At 37.1% G+C, this 17,404-nt stretch overlaps 1 long non-coding RNA gene across 1 annotated transcript in view; it reads left to right on the top strand.

Moving 5' to 3' along the window:
- The window catches only part of LOC139129095 (uncharacterized), a 113,584-nt gene that overhangs the window by 20,787 nt on the left and 75,393 nt on the right, over positions 1–17,404 (top strand). Inside the window, exon 2 of the long non-coding RNA XR_011551505.1 lies at positions 48–132. This is a non-coding gene — a long non-coding RNA (uncharacterized lncRNA). The remainder of the gene's footprint in view (positions 1–47; positions 133–17,404) is intronic.

The following is a 17,404-nucleotide window of genomic DNA, read 5'->3' as shown; positions in this document are numbered from 1 at the left end:
AAAAGGCACTCCCTATTACTCATGAATATTGTTTTTTTATTTCACAGGGCAAGGTCATTACACAGGTCTCAAAATAGATGTTCAAGTTACAATCAATCATATGCTTGGCGATACTCGTGCATGTTGCTGCCTGTAAGTCTGCACTCCTTATTTGAGATTGTTTATAACCACCCAGTTATAACATTACAGTAACGAGCAGCTGGTCTTTTTTTCAGTAGAGAGCGCCGCGCTTCAGGGACTGGTATTCGGACCGTCTCAAACTTTTACGATACTTTTTTGGTATACTGCTCTTTTATGGGCATTGGACCATGTTTCGAGTGTTACAATTACGAATTCAAAAGACGTATGAAATACATAATGTACTGCCAAACGTAATTATTAATAGTCTCTGGGTGTAAGAACGTGGTACAATGATAAGTGCAAAGCATATAAATGGCAAGACAGAGACAGACAGACAGACAGACAGACAGACAGACAGACACACACACACATATATATATATATATATGTATATATATATATATATATATATATATATATATATATATATATATATATATATTTACACAAAATACTTCAAGTAAAGACAAAGTTCTAAAGAATAAACGATACATGAAACTTAATAGATATTATTACTTTGTACTTGAAGTAATCTGCGAAATTATTTATAACACTCTGCTTTTACCATCGTCATCGCGCACTTTAATTTTACAAGAGGACATCTGTATATTACTATCTATATATATATATATATATATATATATATATATATATATATATATATATATATATATATATATATTATATATATATATATATATATATATATATATATATATATATATATATATATAATAACACAAAATTACTTCAAATACAAAGTAATGGTATCTGTTACTTAAGTTTCATGCATCCTGCAATCATAAGACTGATGAAGTGAAAGTAATTATAGTAGCTCAACCCTCTTATATATGTATGATCGGGACGCACCATTCTATTTGTCGGTGGTGTAAAAATTTGATAGATAATATTGCTTTGGTTGCGACATTTTGAAACCAACCCTAAGCGTTTGTTTAACAGCGTAGATTTGTCAGCATTGATAATGTGCAGTTTTTCTTATAAACAAAGATTACATCGCTTGCTTATGTTAGAGTAACTTGATGCTTTGTTAATAATTGACAACGAAATGTCAAAGACCTGGTTCCTTTGTTTCAAGGTCCACTTGGACAACTCAGTTGAGTGTTGATACCTTTCGTTTTGGAACGATCACAGGGAACAGATGAAAGGACCCTGGGGTGGGGAGGAGGTTTTTTTGTGCAACGGTTTACCTTATTTGATTGTATTAATTTTGACTGTGATATTTCAAATAAAGAGTTCAACTCCACACCGTCTGACTTCTTTATATATTACCGACAAGTCCTTATCTCCTCTCCAGCTTGTGTACACACCACTGTAATTGCTCCTAAACCATTGCCAACTTGCTAATCCGCTGTCCGTATCAGCGGATTAAGTGATTGAGTCAACACCACAGCCGTCACACACATAGTCCTTATTTTAATGCGTGTGTGACGGCTGTAGTGTTGACTCAATCACTTAATCCGCTGATACGGACAGCGGATTAGCAAGTTGGCAATGTTTTCGGAGCAATTACAGTGGTGTATACACAAGTTGGAGAGGAGATAAGGACTTGTCGGTAATAATAAAGAAAACAGTCAGACGGTGTAGAGTTGAACTCTTTATTTGAAATATCACAGTCAAAATTAATAAAATCAAATAAGGTAAACCGTTGCACAAAAAACCCCTTCTTCCCTACCCCAGGGGACTGATTTCTTTCCCCTATGATTTGACTCGATCAAAATTGACCAAACTTGGTATATGTATTGAAGATACTATAATTTAACATTCTTGAAAGTCATCAAGCATTTTAACTTCACCCAATTCTTAATTTGCATATTTAATGAATCAAAATTAATAAAATTACTTGCAGCAATAAAGAAAACAGTCAGACGGTGTGGAGTTGAACTCTTTATTTGAAATATCACAGTCAAAATTAATAAAATCAAATAAGGTAAACCGTTGCACAAAAAACCCTCCTTCCCCACCCCAGGGGACTGATTTCTTTCCCCTATGATTTGACTCGATCAAAATTGACCAAACTTGGTATGTATATTGAAGATACTATAATTTAACATTCTTGAAAGTCATCAAGCATTTTAACTTCACCCAATTCTTAATTTGCATATTTAACTAACTTTGCTAATAAGGGATATATATTTGAATTGACTGGACTAAAGTTGATGAAAGTTGCTTTATGTATTGAAGCTACTATGACACAACATTCTTGAAAGTCATTAAGCATTTTTACTGCAGCCAATTCAGAATTTGCATATTGAATTAACTTTCCTAATTAGGGATATATATCGGAATTGACTTGATTGTAGTTGTTGAAACTTGCTATATACATCAAAGATACTTTCATATAACATTATTGAAAGTCAAAAGACATTTTTACTTCAGCCAATTCCTAATTTGCATATTAAATGAATTTTCATAATTAGGGATATATATCTGAACTGACTTGATCAAAATTGATGAAACTTGCTATGTACAGTAATTACACTATAATAAATATTATTGAAAGTCATTAAGCATTTTCACTTCAGCCAATTCGTAATTTGCATATTTAATGAACTTTCCTAATTAGGGATATATATCTGAATTGACTTGACCAAAGTTGACAAAACTTGCTACATATATTGAAGATACTATGATACAACATTATTGAAAGTCATTAAGTATTTTTACTTCAGCCAATTCCTAATTTATATATTTAATGAACTTTGCTAATTAGAGATATATATCTGAATTGACCGGACCAACCAACCAAAGTTGATTAACCTTGCTATATACATTTTATGATACAACATTATTGAAAGTCATTGAGCATTTTTTCTTAAGGTGAAGTACTACGAAGTACGTCAAAATTAAGTTGTGGTGTCATTTTCTTGAAACTTTACACAAATATCCTTGGAAGTTGTGCAAGTGCAAAAATGAAATAAAAAATGGGGGTCACCACTCTCGTTTCCATGGAAACGGACGTTAAAATGGCGTCGTTAGAAATAAATAAAAATGATATAATTCACTTAAACTAAAGAAAGCAATTGTAAAACGCTTAGCAAATGAGTTAATTTTAATAAATACCACGACTTAAGATCCATTTCTATCGAATGTATAGTTTCCATGATGTTTGTGAAGAAATTTTATAAATAAGTATCGATTACAAAATGACGATATCGAAATTATATCACTACATAATTTTCGAAATTTCTTCCTGTCGCTTTGAATGGTGTCATTTTGACCAAACTTGGCGAATAAACTCCTGACATAATTCCGTTTAGTTTACAGTGTTAATAAAAGGGTGTCACCACGCTACTTTTTACAATATCTCCGGGTGAATGGGTAATTTGCGCCATATAAATGGGAGAGAAATGTTAATTTTTCGCTCATATTGAATAAAAACCAGCTTCCTAGGGGGTCAAAATATGACAAGGTTATAGGTCACATGTATTTCTAAGACACTGGGTCAAAAAATTAGGTAAAAGCGCAATTTCAACAATGACAGGTGATGTTAAATACAAGCGCTACAAAATAACCAATTTGCGGCAGGCTGGAGTTAAATCTGTGCAGAAACGTTCTAAAGCGTGTGCGCGTCAGAATTCGTCGCCCTTTACCTTAAGACAATTCCTAATTTGCATATTCAATTATCTTTTCTAATTACGGATATATACTTGGATTTACTTGATCAAAGTTGGCAAAACATGCTATGTATTTCACATTTTCATGTCAGCTAATTTATAATTTGCATATCTAATGAGCTTTCACAGTTCGGCATATATGGCTTGAAGGACTCGGCCAAAGGCAATCACACTTGCTATATAAAGTGGTGATACAATGACAGAAGTCAAAGAACTTTATTATTTTTATTTCAGCTAATTACATATTTGTATACTTCATGACCTTTTAGAATTAGTCGGCGGTGAATATTGTTCATTATACTGATCATATTACTTTCAATGAAGTTGCAAACATGTGGCAAAGGTTCAAATTTACATGTTATGCAATATATAATGAAACACGTGAGCATTTTCAGTTCATATCTGGTTAGCTCACGTGTTCACACGTGGGCTAATGTCATAGTAGCGATGTCTGTCTGTCTGTCCCTGTGTGTGTGTACACGTGTATGTGTGTGAGTGTGTGTGTGTGTGTGTCTGTCTGTCTGTCTGTTTACACGATAACTCAAAAACGCCTACGCATATTCAAGTCAGATTTGGTACACAGGTACCATATGTTACTTGCAAGAACTGATTAGATTTTGGTTAGTGTGGCTTGCATATTAAGTAAGTTATGCAATAGAGTTGTTTTCCGTATAATGGTTTCCCTATGGAGACGGTAATGACAGTGTAGACATATATCAAGAAATACTTCACAAAATTCCATGAAACTTTTAACAGATGATAGTCTCAGAACATTATGATGATCCTGTGAGTGTCATGTCAATCATCTGCTCATTTGCATATTTAATGAACTTTTGTTATTAGTGACATAACTCTGAAATTCCTGCACCAGACTTGATGATACGTGCAACAAATATTGATCTGATATATATCTAATTATACTTAGAAGCATTGGGCAGTGTCAAGGTAATAAATAGCTCATTTGCATATTTTATGAAGTTTTATAATTATTCATATAACTCCGATATAACTACACCAAATTTGATGAATTCTGCTCCAGATACTGATCTGACTGATATCTAACTGTGGTGTAAAGCACTTAGTAGTGTCAAGTTAATTAAGGGTTCATTTGCATATTTAATGGACTTTGTAATTAGGTATATAACTCTAAAATTACGACACCCAAGTCAGTGAAATCTGGTACAGATATTGATCTGATAAATATCTAATTTGACTGAGAAGCGTTTGGTATTGTCAAGTTAATAAATAGCTCATTTGCATATTTTATGAAGTTTTGTAATTAGTCACATAACTCCAAAATAACTGCACCAAATGTGATGAAATCTGCTGCAGATACTGATCCGATAGATATCTAATTGTGGTGTAAAGCACTTAGTTGTGTGGAGTTAATTAAGGTTCAATTGCATATTTAATGAACTTTGTAATTTGTGATATTACTCCCAAATTACAGCATTACATTTCATGAAATTTGCTACAGATATTGATCTGATAAATATTTAATTGTACTGAGAAGCATTGGGCGTGTCAAGTTAATAATTAGCTCATCTACATATTAAAGAAAGTTTTGTAATAAGTAACTTAATTCTTAGAGTACTGTGCGAAAGTTGATGAAACCTGCGACATATAATGATATAACAGATATCTGATTTTTAGCACGGGTGACATAGTCAGCAGCGCTAGCGCTATAGTTGTGGTGTCGAATTCCGTAGAGTAGGCTGGCTGTCTGTCTGTGTGGATGGATGTAGACATTTGGTGTCCGTAAACTGTTTAAACTGACAAACCGCTTAACATTTGGCATCGAAAGTTTGTGACGGTCTAAGGGACTGGACACAAATTACAGGGGGGGTAGGCCGTGTTTTTTGGGGGTGGGTCCCTATTTTTCACGCAAGCATTTTTGAAGGGTCATAAAATTTTGTGCAAGCCTATGGGGGAGGGTCACCTTTTTTATGCATCAAAGCTGAAATTGCGTGTGCACGTATTAAAGAATATGGAATACTGAAAAAAGAAAACATACCTCCTGGCACTTTCATTTTCTGTCATTTCCATTTTCGGCGCGCCCTTCGGGCGCAAGTTTAAGGGTATAATAAGCAATGTATTGATGATCCAAGCAGCCACATTGAATTAAGTTGTCATGATTTCTACTTACCCAACTCCTCTATTGTACATATAAACTGTCCCCTATAATGACGCTTTAAATAACAATTTGGGAGATCACTTATTTGATATCATTCTCCCATTGACAATACATTGGGTATAGGTCGGTGTCAAATGTTCATGAAGCTGTATGTACATTTTCCATTTTTTGAGAACATTGACAGAATACAAACTATTCAGAATAGTGCAAAATGTCATCAATAACAACTGGAAGCTTCAGGTCTAACAACTTTTGAATAACAATTTAGGATCACATAACCTATGAGTTATTTGTAGTTTCCTCTTAGCCTACAATATATAGTGAATCAACATTTCGGTGAAATTCCAAAATCAAATTTCTTAAACAACCATTGACTTGAAACCACTCTAGTCTAATCATGAACATTAATACTAATAATTAGGTGTACATAAATGCACAGCTTTACCTTGTTTTGTATTGGAAAAAAAATATTCATAGTTTCATCATAGGTTGCCATGCGTAATGAATGGACATTCAGTGAAATTCCAAAATCAAATTTCTTGCACAACCATTGACTTGAAACCACTGTAGTCTAGTCATGAACATTAATACTAATAATTAGGTGTACATAAATGCACAGATTTACTTAGTTTTGTATTGGAATACAAATATTCATAGTTTCATCATAGGCTGCCATGCATAGTGAATGGATATTTCAGTGAAATTCCAAAATCAAATTTCTTGCACAACCATTGACTTGAAACCACTGTAGTCTAGTCATGAACATTAATACTAATAATTAGGTGTACATAAATGCACAGATTTACTTAGTTTCTATTGGAATACAAATATTCATAGTTTCATCATAGGCTGCCATGCATAGTGAATGGATATTTCAGTGAAATTCCAAAATCAAATTTCTTGCACAACCATAGACTTGAAACCACTGTAGTCTAGTCATGAACATTAATACTAATAATTAGGTGTACATAAATGCACAGATTTACTTAGTTTTGTATTTGAAAAAAATATTCATAGTTTCATCATAGGCTGCTATGCATAGTGAATGGACATTTCAGTGAAATTCCAAAAACAAATTTCTTGCACAACCATAGACTTGAAACCACTGTAGTCTAGTCATGAACATTAATACTAATAATTAGGTGTACATAAATGCACAGATTTACTTAGTTTTGTATTGGAATACAAATATTCATAGTTTCATCATAGGCTGCCATGCATAGTGAGTGGACATTTCAGTGAAATTCCAAAAACAAATTTCTTGCACAACCATTGACTTGAAACCACTGTAGTCTAGTCATGAACATTAATACTAATAATAAGGTGTACATAAATGCACAGATTTACTTAGTTTTGTATTTGAAAAAAATATTCATAGTTTCATCATAGGCTGCCATGCATAGTGAATGGACATTTCAGTGAAATTCCAAAAACAAATTTCTTGCACAACCATAGACTTGAAACCACTGTAGTCTAGTCATGAACATTAATACTAATAATTAGGTGTACATAAATGCACAGATTTACTTAGTTTTGTATTTAAAAAAAATATTCATAGTTTCATCATAGGCTGCCATGCATAGTGAATGGACATTTCAGTGAAATTCCAAAATCAAATTTCTTGCACAACCATAGACTTGAAACCACTGTAGTCTAGTCATGAACATTAATACTAATAATTAGGTGTACATAAATGCACAGATTTACTTAGTTTTGTATTTAAAAAAAATATTCATAGTTTCATCATAGGCTGCCATGCATAGTGAATGGACATTTCAGTGAAATTCCAAAAACAAATTTCTTGCACAACCATAGACTTGAAACCACTGTAGTCTAGTCATGAACATTAATACTTATAATTAGGTGTACATAAATGCACAGATTTACCTATTTTTGTATTGGAAAAAAAAAATTCATAGTTTCATCATAGGCTGCCATGCATAGTGAATGGACATTTCAGTGAAATTCCAAAAACAAATTTCTTGCACAACCATAGACTTGAAACCACTGTAGTCGAGTCATGAACATTAATACTAATAATTAGGTGTACATAAATGCACAGATTTACCTAGTTTTGTATTGGGAAAAAAATATTCATAGTTTCATCATAGGCTGCCATGCATAGTGAATCGACATTATCGATGAAATCTAAAATTTACATTTTTTGTACATGCATGCACTTTTTATCTGCCACTTTAAGCAAAGTACATTTACATGAATTATCACACACATATGATTTGATATTTTTTGGACAAAGCGTTATATCAGCCACATTTTGCCTCCCTTTTGGGAGGGGACTTCAAAAGTATAGCAAGTCAGAAGGGGGTCTTGAACGCATTGCAGGTTTGTTTAGGGGGTATGGAGTAACAGGGGAGGGTCACTTATTTTCATGCACGGATAAGGGGGAGGGTCACTAATTTTTGTGCATGAACTTTTGAAGGGTCATTATTTTTGACGCAGCGGTGTTTCGAAAAACACCGGCCCGCCCCCCCCCCCCCCTGTAATTTATGTCCAGTCCCTAACGAGGTACACGAAGATGGGGATTTGTTCAAATGAAGTTGATTGGAGAATTCAATCGAGAGTTATTGATTTTAGAATGATTATTTTTCGTATTTTTCTAGGGTTTTCAGATCACGTGACTTAGTGTTTGATTGGGGGGGGCGGTGTTTTTCGAAACACCGCTATAGCTTCATATAGTACACGGTTGAGAATTGAATATATTTAATTCACTGTAAATAAACATGAATTTACCAAATTGTGCTGTTCTTGTTATTTTTTGTTAAATGTAATATTGGTTATGAGGTTGTCAGACGAGAGCGAAAAGCTTGTCTAGCCGCGATAGACAGCGCGGACGTATACATGATGATGCACATTATTGTTTCTGATGAAGGCAAGGCGGGTTTGGCACCTGAATTCAGTGTTCCCGCTAAGGCTTATTTGCGCGCTAGTTGCGCAGTGTCTCCGATTGCTCTCGCAGTGAAATTTCATGTTTCGCGCAACTTTAGCTGGTTTAGTGTCAGTCATTTTGATCGGTATTACTTTTGGCAATGATAACTCAGGGCGAAATGTGCGATCTCAGCGCGAATTTAAACGATTTTACTTCCGCGTTTCGAGTTTAGCGCCCGTTGGCGGTGCAGTTGCCACCTAGGTTCATTGTACGTTGTGACTACGTACCTCTATAAATTAGCATATGGACATGGCTAGGGGCTGCCCCTGTGAGGCAATCCGGCGTATCTCATGAGGTCTTCAAGTGACCAAGATGAAGTTCAAAGTGTCGCGACAGATAATAAAGTGATCCCGAATCCACTGCTAAACGAAGAGCTGGCATGGTAGGGGACGTTTTTTGACTTCATGGCAGAGGACAGTTGGAACATTTCACTTACGACAGTCAGTAACACAGTAACTTGCGAGTGAGTATCGATATTATTATAAGCTTATTCACTGAATTTAGATATGTCATTCATTATTCTCGCCAAATTTACACGTTTGAGATCATTTAGTAGTAATTGATTTGCACGTTTCGTAGCACATAGTGGCACACCATTTGCTAGAATTCAGTCAAGATGTTTGAAGTAGGATCGGACATACCTACGGAGTACAACGTAGTGACGTTACTTATAGTCGTAAACTTGCGAGTGAGTATCGATACATTCACTGAATTTTCAAAACATTTGTGAGATATGTCATTCATTATTCTCGCCAAATTTACACGTTTGAGATCGTTTAGTGGCAATTGATTTGCACGTTTCGCAGCATATAGTGGCACATCATCTGCTAGAATTCAGTCAAGAAGTTTTTAGTAGGATCGGACATACCTACGTACTACAACGTAGTGACGTTACTGATATAGTTAGGCATAGCGCACCAGCTTAAGGCCACCAGCTTGTGATGAACAAATAGTTGTCAAACTAAATCATTTCTTTCGCATGCAGAATATCAATTTTCATACCCAAAGATTTTGTTTTGTTGTTGCATAGAGTAACTAGGGTTTGAGTGGCTGTTAATGTTAATGTTAATTTTTAATCACTTCATTTTTTGTGCCCATGTTATTTGTGATTGATCTGTTTAATTGTAGAACTGGTAGAAGATCTAGTACCAGATGATATTGCTGTTGGAAAAAATATCCAGACAAAGGATGGAAATACACATGTTGCTGCTACTGTTACTGTGCACTGTGTGTCTGCATCCATAGCATTCCGAAATTGAAAATAAAATGATATTAAAGGGACAGTAGCTGTAACTTCTGATAATACTTTAATCGTTTTTCGTCTGTGTATCAACCATAGTGTCTTCTCAAGCATGTTCAAACTCTTAATATTCAGTTTGATATACCGGTATATATATATATATATATATATATATATATATATATATATATATATATATATATATAGTATCAATAGGACGTTAGCAGTTGATCCCCAGTGGAGAGTGGAGTGGAATAATATAGAAAACTTGATTGATACACACTACCACACCCAGTTGTTTGGTCCGAACGTATTTTAATGAACTTGTGACAAAACGTTTCGCTCCAAAACTGGAGCTTCTTCAGGTGTACTGTATAACGGAAAATACAAAGATCGTGCTTATAAATAAATGCTGTACATTAAGAAAACATTGCTTTACAAAACTTTAAACTGTGGAATTGTTTGAGAAAGTCGATCGATTGGAAATGATATGTGATTTTGTGAAAAAAGTACCCATCTGGCAGTCCGACGCCCAAGGTTGGAATCTGGCGTGCGGATATGCAGGTGAATGGCTATTTATACCGCCGGGAAATGGACTGAGAGGGCGCTGTTGGTACTTATTTGAATATTGGGCGGATGTTTAAGCCAACAGGTGAAAGAGTATTGAGTTTCTGGATCCATAGTGATTCGATTTGTTTACGCAGCTTATCATCTGACTGATATATTTGCACTATCGCGGAAATTGTAATGTCGTTGATGTCATGCTCATCAGAGTTGAAAGGAGTGGCTACAGGGGTGTCTTTATTGTGGCGAGTAGTCGAGAGATGATTGTTGAAACGTAGTCTAAGTGAAGTCTTAGTTTCACCCACATATTGTTTTGAGCAACGTTTGCATGTGATGAGATAAATGATGTTCTTACTTTGACAGCTCATATTATTTCTGATTTCATGGGTGGTATTTTTGGCTGTGCTAGTGAAATGGGTGATATCCGATGAAAATTTGCAAACATTGCATGCCCTTTTTGAGCCGCATTTAAAGAAACCAGGTTTGTGTGTAATGGACGTACTAATGTCGGAGTGAACCAGAAGATCGCGGAGATTTCTGTTACGACGGTATGATATTATAGGTGTATCTGGTATCGCCTGTGTACATCTTGGTGATTTGTGTAGAGAGTTGAAGTGTGAGGAGATAACTTTTTTCAAGTCGGGATGACGAGGATTGAAGGTGGTGACAAAGGGGGTGCGGGATTGGGGTTGTTAATTATGGTATTGCAGTAAGGTTGTTCTCGGGATCGCCTTCGCACGTTCGATTTGGTTTACCAAAAGATTTTGTGGGCAGGAACATTGAAAAACATTATACAATAAATCCTCGCCGGAGATAGTTATTCTTGCAGTAGACCGCATACACCTCTAGTCTTATCAGAAGTTTGTCTTCCATTCAGCGTTGTGTGCTCAATTGAACTGCTGTCAGAATATACAATGTTTGTCTTTGTTCTTGTGTTTTGGTTAGTGATTATCCTGAAGTCTGCAAATGTTGCATAACATCTCCTTGTTCATTGTTTTGTCACTTTAAAATGAGAGAGGTCAAAGGTACAATTGTGTTACACAACTTCATAACAGTCAAAAAGTATGCAGTAATACACGTCATACTGTATTATTTCATGCGTCCAGTAGTGTCGAGTCATCAGCTGTAAATTCCAATGCTTGATAACTAAGTTTGTAATTTTGTCAAACTCAAAATCTGTACAAGTCGTTTGCATATAACACGTCATTCCTTCCATACAGGGGTCACATTAGCAGGTCATAAATGCTAAAATATACTAGTCTGTTTACTGGATGTCCAACATTCTGTGAAGCGTAGTACTATTCATTAACCTGTTGTAAAATTCAGTTCAAATCTGGTTAACGTTGTTTACATGTGTGAGTGTGGTACAGTCGACGTTGTCGTCGTCATCATTTAGCGTCGTATTTCTCCAATGAGTCTAACAGAGGCAGGTATTATCACCTAAAATGCGACTCTGCTATTAGTTCTGGACAAAACGCCTGGCCTGGATTATTTCGTGGACATTACACATAAATATCTTTCTATCGATGAGTGTTGACGGCTGTGTTGAACAGTGCAGACGAATTCAGTATCAGTATGAGAACTGCTGGCAGCGGAAATATAAGTGTATTAAGCCATGACAATTGGTAGATAGTGCATGTAGCCGACACGAATATAGGGGTACAAGAAAATTATGCTAATGACATCAAGGCAAATATAGGGGGGTAGACTGTTAGCCGACACGAATATAGGGGCACACGAAAAATATGCAATTGACGGCTGGGGAAACTACGCGGGGGCCTGTATCAAATTGCGTACTTACTTAGATACAGAGTTAGGCTGAGGGAACTACGCAGGGGCCTGTATCAAGTTGGGTACTTACAGTTACAGAGTTAGGCTGGGTGAACTACGCGGGGGCCTGTATCAAATTGCGTACGTACTTAGTTACAGAGTTGGGCTAGGGGAACTACGTGGGGGCCTGTATCAAGTTGGGTACTTACAGTTACAGAGTGAACTACGCGGGGGCCTGTATCAAATTGCGTACGTACTTAGTTACAGAGTTGGGCTAGGGGAACTACGTGGGGCCTGTATCAAGTTGCGTACTTACTCAGTTACAGAGTTAGGCTGTGGTGAACTACATGGGGGCCTGTGTCAAGTAGCGTACTTACTTAGTTACAGAGTTAGGCCGGGTGAACTACGTGGGGGCCTTTATCAAGTTGCGTACTAACTTAGTTAAAGAGTTAGGCTGGGTGAACTACGTGGGGGCCTGTATCAAGTTGCGTACTTACTTAGTTACAGAGTTAGGTTATGGGAACTACGCGAGGGCCTGTACGGAGTTGCGTACTTACATAGTTAAAGAGTTAGGTTTGGTGAACTACGCCGGGGCCTGTATCAAGTTGCGTACTTACTTAGTTACAGAGTTAGGCTGGGTGAACTACGCGGGGGCATGTATCAAGTTGCGTACTTACTTAGTTACAGAGTTAGGCTTGGTGAACTACGCAGGGGCCTGTGTCAAGTTGCGTACTTACTTAGATACAGAGTTAGGCTGGGGGAACTACGCGGGGGCCTGTATCAAGTTGCGTACTTACTTAGTTACAGAGTTAGGCTTGGTGAACTACGTGGGGGCCTGTGTCAAGTTGCGTACTTACTTAGTTACAGAGTTAGGCTGGTGGAAATACACGGGGGCCTGTACGAAGCTGCGTACTTACATACTTACAGAGTTAGGCTGGGGGAACTACGCGGGGGCCTGTTTCAAGTTGCGTACTTACTTAGTTACAGAGTTAGGCTGGTGGAAATACATGGGGGCCTGTACGAAGTTGCGTACTTACATAGTTACAGAGTTAGGCTGGGGGAACTACGCGGGGGCCTATATCAAGTTGCGTACTTACTTAGTTACAGAGTTAGGCTTGGTGAACTACGCGGGGGCCTGTGTCAAGTTGCGTACTTAGTTAGTTACAGAGTTAGACTGAGTGAACTACGCGGGGGCCTATATCAAGTTGCGTACTTACTTAGTTACAGAGTTAGGCTTGGTGAACTACGTGGGGGCCTGTGTCAAGTTGCGTACTTACTTAGTTACAGAGTTAGGCTTGGTGAACTACGTGGGGGCCTGTGTCAAGTTGCGTACTTACTTAGTTACAGAGTTAGGCTTAGTTGCATACGTACATAATTAAAGAGTTAGGCTGGGGGAACTACGTGGGGGCCTGTATCAAGTTGTGTTCTTACTTAGTTACAGAGTTAGTGTGGGTGAACTACGCATGGGTCTGTATCAAGTTGCGTACTTATATAGTTACAGAGTTAGGCTATGGTAACTATACGGGGATCGTATAAAGTTGCGTACTTACTTAGTTACAGAGTTAGGCTGGTGGAACTACGCAGGGGGCCTGTATGAATTTACGTACTTATATAGTTACAGAGTTGGCCTGGAGGAACTACGCGGGGGTCCGTATCAAGTTGCGTACTTACTTAGTTACAGGGTTAGCCAGAGGAAAGTACATGGGGGCCTGTATAAAGTTGCGTACTTACATAGTTACAGAGTTAGGCCGGGGGAACTACGCGGGGCCTGTATCAAGTTGTATCCTTACTTAGTTACAGAGTTAGGCTATGGTAATTACGTGGGGACTGTATCAAGTTGCGTACTTACTTAGTTACAGAGTTAGGCTGGTGGAAGTACACGTGGGCCAGTACGAAGTTGCATACTTACAAAGTTACAGAGTTGGCCTGGAGGAACTACGCGGAGACCCGTATCAAGTTACGTATTTACTTAGTTACAGAGTTAGCCGGAGGAAACTACATGGGGGCCTGTATAAAGTTGCGTACTTACATAGTTAAAGAGTTAGGTTTGGTGAACTACGCGGGGGCCTGTATCAAGTTGCGTACTTACGTAGTTAGAGAGTTAGGCTGGGTGAACTGCACAGGGGCCTGTATCGAGTTGCGTGCTTACTTAGTTACAGAGTTATAGAGGGCTTGTATGGTGACCCTATCATAGACCGTAAAACCCTTCCACAAGGTTTGGGGCATAGTCACTGTCAACACAAAAGATTACGAACACGAACGGGAAAGGCAATTTTGCAACACTCATCATTATGCACAAGTAGACGGTGACGACACAGAACAAACAGTAAACAAAAGTACACAAACTATTAAACTAAATGTACGAGAACAAACACATCGACCATGATACTTATAGGTATCTTGATCCAAGAACATAAATGTCTGTACTCCGCAGTGGTACTCATTGCCTACAATTCACAAACCGCTGCCTGAATACTCAAAATTTGCAGGCAGACCAATAATCAGTGGCTGCTCCAGTCCCACTTACAGAATGACAGAATTTCTGGATTACTTCATAAAACCACAAGTTCAGCGACAACCAACATATATAAAAGATACAACAAATTTCATACAAGAAATAGAAAAGACAAATGTCCCTCAACAGGCATTTCTCTTAACAATCGACTTGGTGTCAATGTACACAAAGACAATTAAAAACGAAGCAAACGGCTAGTCAGTGAAACACTAAACTCACAAACCTCGCATGACACAAAATTACAGAGGGGGCCTGTATCAAGTTGCATACTGACTTAGTTACAGAGTTAGGCTATGGACTGTATCAAGTTGCGTATGATATGTACTAGGGAGCCTGACCAAACGCATCAAAAAAACGATCCACAGAAGAATTAATAGAAATGCTATCAGTAAATGTCAAACACAACAGTTTTGAATTTAACAAGCAATATTTCTGCCAAACCCGAGACTGCAGCATCGGATCAAACGCCTCACCGGAAATAGCCAACATTACTTTTCAAAATCGTAAATAACCACAACAACATTCATTTATGGAAAAGATTCAGAGATGATATTTTGCAATCTTTCTCGGAACAGAAACCGAACTCACAAACTTCATCCAAAAAATCAACACAATGCAACCAACATTTAAGTTTTCATTCAAAAGCTCAACACAAGAAATTACATTTATTGATGTAGTTGGTTTCATAGGTGCAAGATAATACAAAGAAAATATCCTCGACATCAAGACACATACTAAGCCAACAGACACATTCCAATTTCTACATAGAGAATCGTGTCACCCGACAGCATATTTTAATGGCTTTATCAAAGGCGAAATCCTTAGATACGCTCGCACTTGTAACAATAATGACGACTTTACTGGAAAAGTCGCTTTCTTTACAAACAAACTACTCGACAGAGAATACAAAAACAACAAAATCACGAAAATAACAGCAAAAATAGACCATATTATCCGAAATACACTAACAAACCGCACAGGTACACGTAAAGAAACAACAAACAAACCCATCTTCAGCACAACATATACAGCCCCCACAAAACAAAAGATCTTAGGGGAAGTCATTTGAAACATTGGGCTGAACTGGAAAAGGATACAACACTAAGGAATGTATTCCCAGAATCACCAATCATTGCTTACAAGATAAACAAAAATCTAAAAAACACTAGTCAAAACAAAATTTACAGAAGTAAAAAAAACATAGAACAAACAAACCGAATCACCAAACGGACTCACAACAAGACCCAAACATTGATATACTTGCCTCGCTACTCGAAGAGCAAGAACACTAAAATGTATTAAAATAAATTTTAACAAACAAAAAACTGAGGAAAGAATCTACACTGCGACTGATGAGAGACCACACTCGGGTTTCAAAACGCAAGCGTCAAAGGGCCACTCTATCAAATAAGCTTTCCCCACACAAACAAAACATTACCGTACACACTAATGCAAACTTCCCTACATATATCCGAAGCGAAATAAACATTATATTAACACAGACAATCGGATAAGGATGTATGAACACATATCAAAAACGAATCAAACACAAACTCAACACAAAAACATTTTGGATAGTAAGGGGGGAGCCTCTTTCACAATTTTTTAACATTAAGATCGGAAGGGGCTGTTCCGAGAGATGTAAACGTGTAAACTGTGAAAACAATGTCGGGCAAAGGCTATAGTTGTAATGGCGGCAGAAAGTGAAGCGAAAGAACGTAGAAAACGCGAAAGAATGGTCGTATTAAAGCAAGTATGTGGTCTTGAGTATATGTGCGATTCGAATGAAATAGTTAACACCGGAAAATGGAAAATGGAAGAAACGCTGGTAATGGAGTGCATTCACAGGAGAGTTAGCGCCAAATCGGAAATGAATGAAGAGGAAGTTGTAACACTTTATAACGCAGTAGCTGAAAGTGACATTGCACGTCACGAGGGTGTAATAATATCGCAGAAATGCAAACCTTCTGTTATGGGTAAATGAAGAGAAGTTAGTAATAGAGCACGAAGTTTGCTCCGCATATTCGCCCGCCAATTAGAAGTATCCATCGATGGTCAAAGGAAGGACACCTGATAAAAATGAGCCGGCATATTGCTAACACGAACACACACACACATTGCTAAAATGAACACACACCACACACACCACATACACGTGTACTATGACTTGTGAGACGCCAGTTATAATGACACTTATGGGACCCCTATGTTGCTTTAGTGTTAGAACCACAAAAACAAATAATTCTAAAGTATTCCAGTCAGACTACACATAAATCATAAAAGTTTTTAGAAATAAGCATAAATGACATTTCTGTAGCAGTGTAGACTTATGAAGCCATCCTGGGCTGACCTGAATTATGGATCCGATGGGTGTGATTTATATGCACCCCATAAGCAGTAAAAGTGTGGCCATTTTACAATATAGTACATAGTAAGGCCTTTGAGAGTTTATTTTTCTGCATATGTCAAATTTGACAAG

The sequence above is a fragment of the Ptychodera flava genome, unplaced genomic scaffold (genome assembly GCF_041260155.1).
Source record: "Ptychodera flava strain L36383 unplaced genomic scaffold, AS_Pfla_20210202 Scaffold_91__1_contigs__length_413411_pilon, whole genome shotgun sequence".
In the NCBI taxonomy this organism is placed as follows: domain Eukaryota; kingdom Metazoa; phylum Hemichordata; class Enteropneusta; family Ptychoderidae; genus Ptychodera; species Ptychodera flava.
Note: the sequence above shows the minus strand (reverse complement) of the source record. Positions and strands in the feature narration are given on the sequence as shown.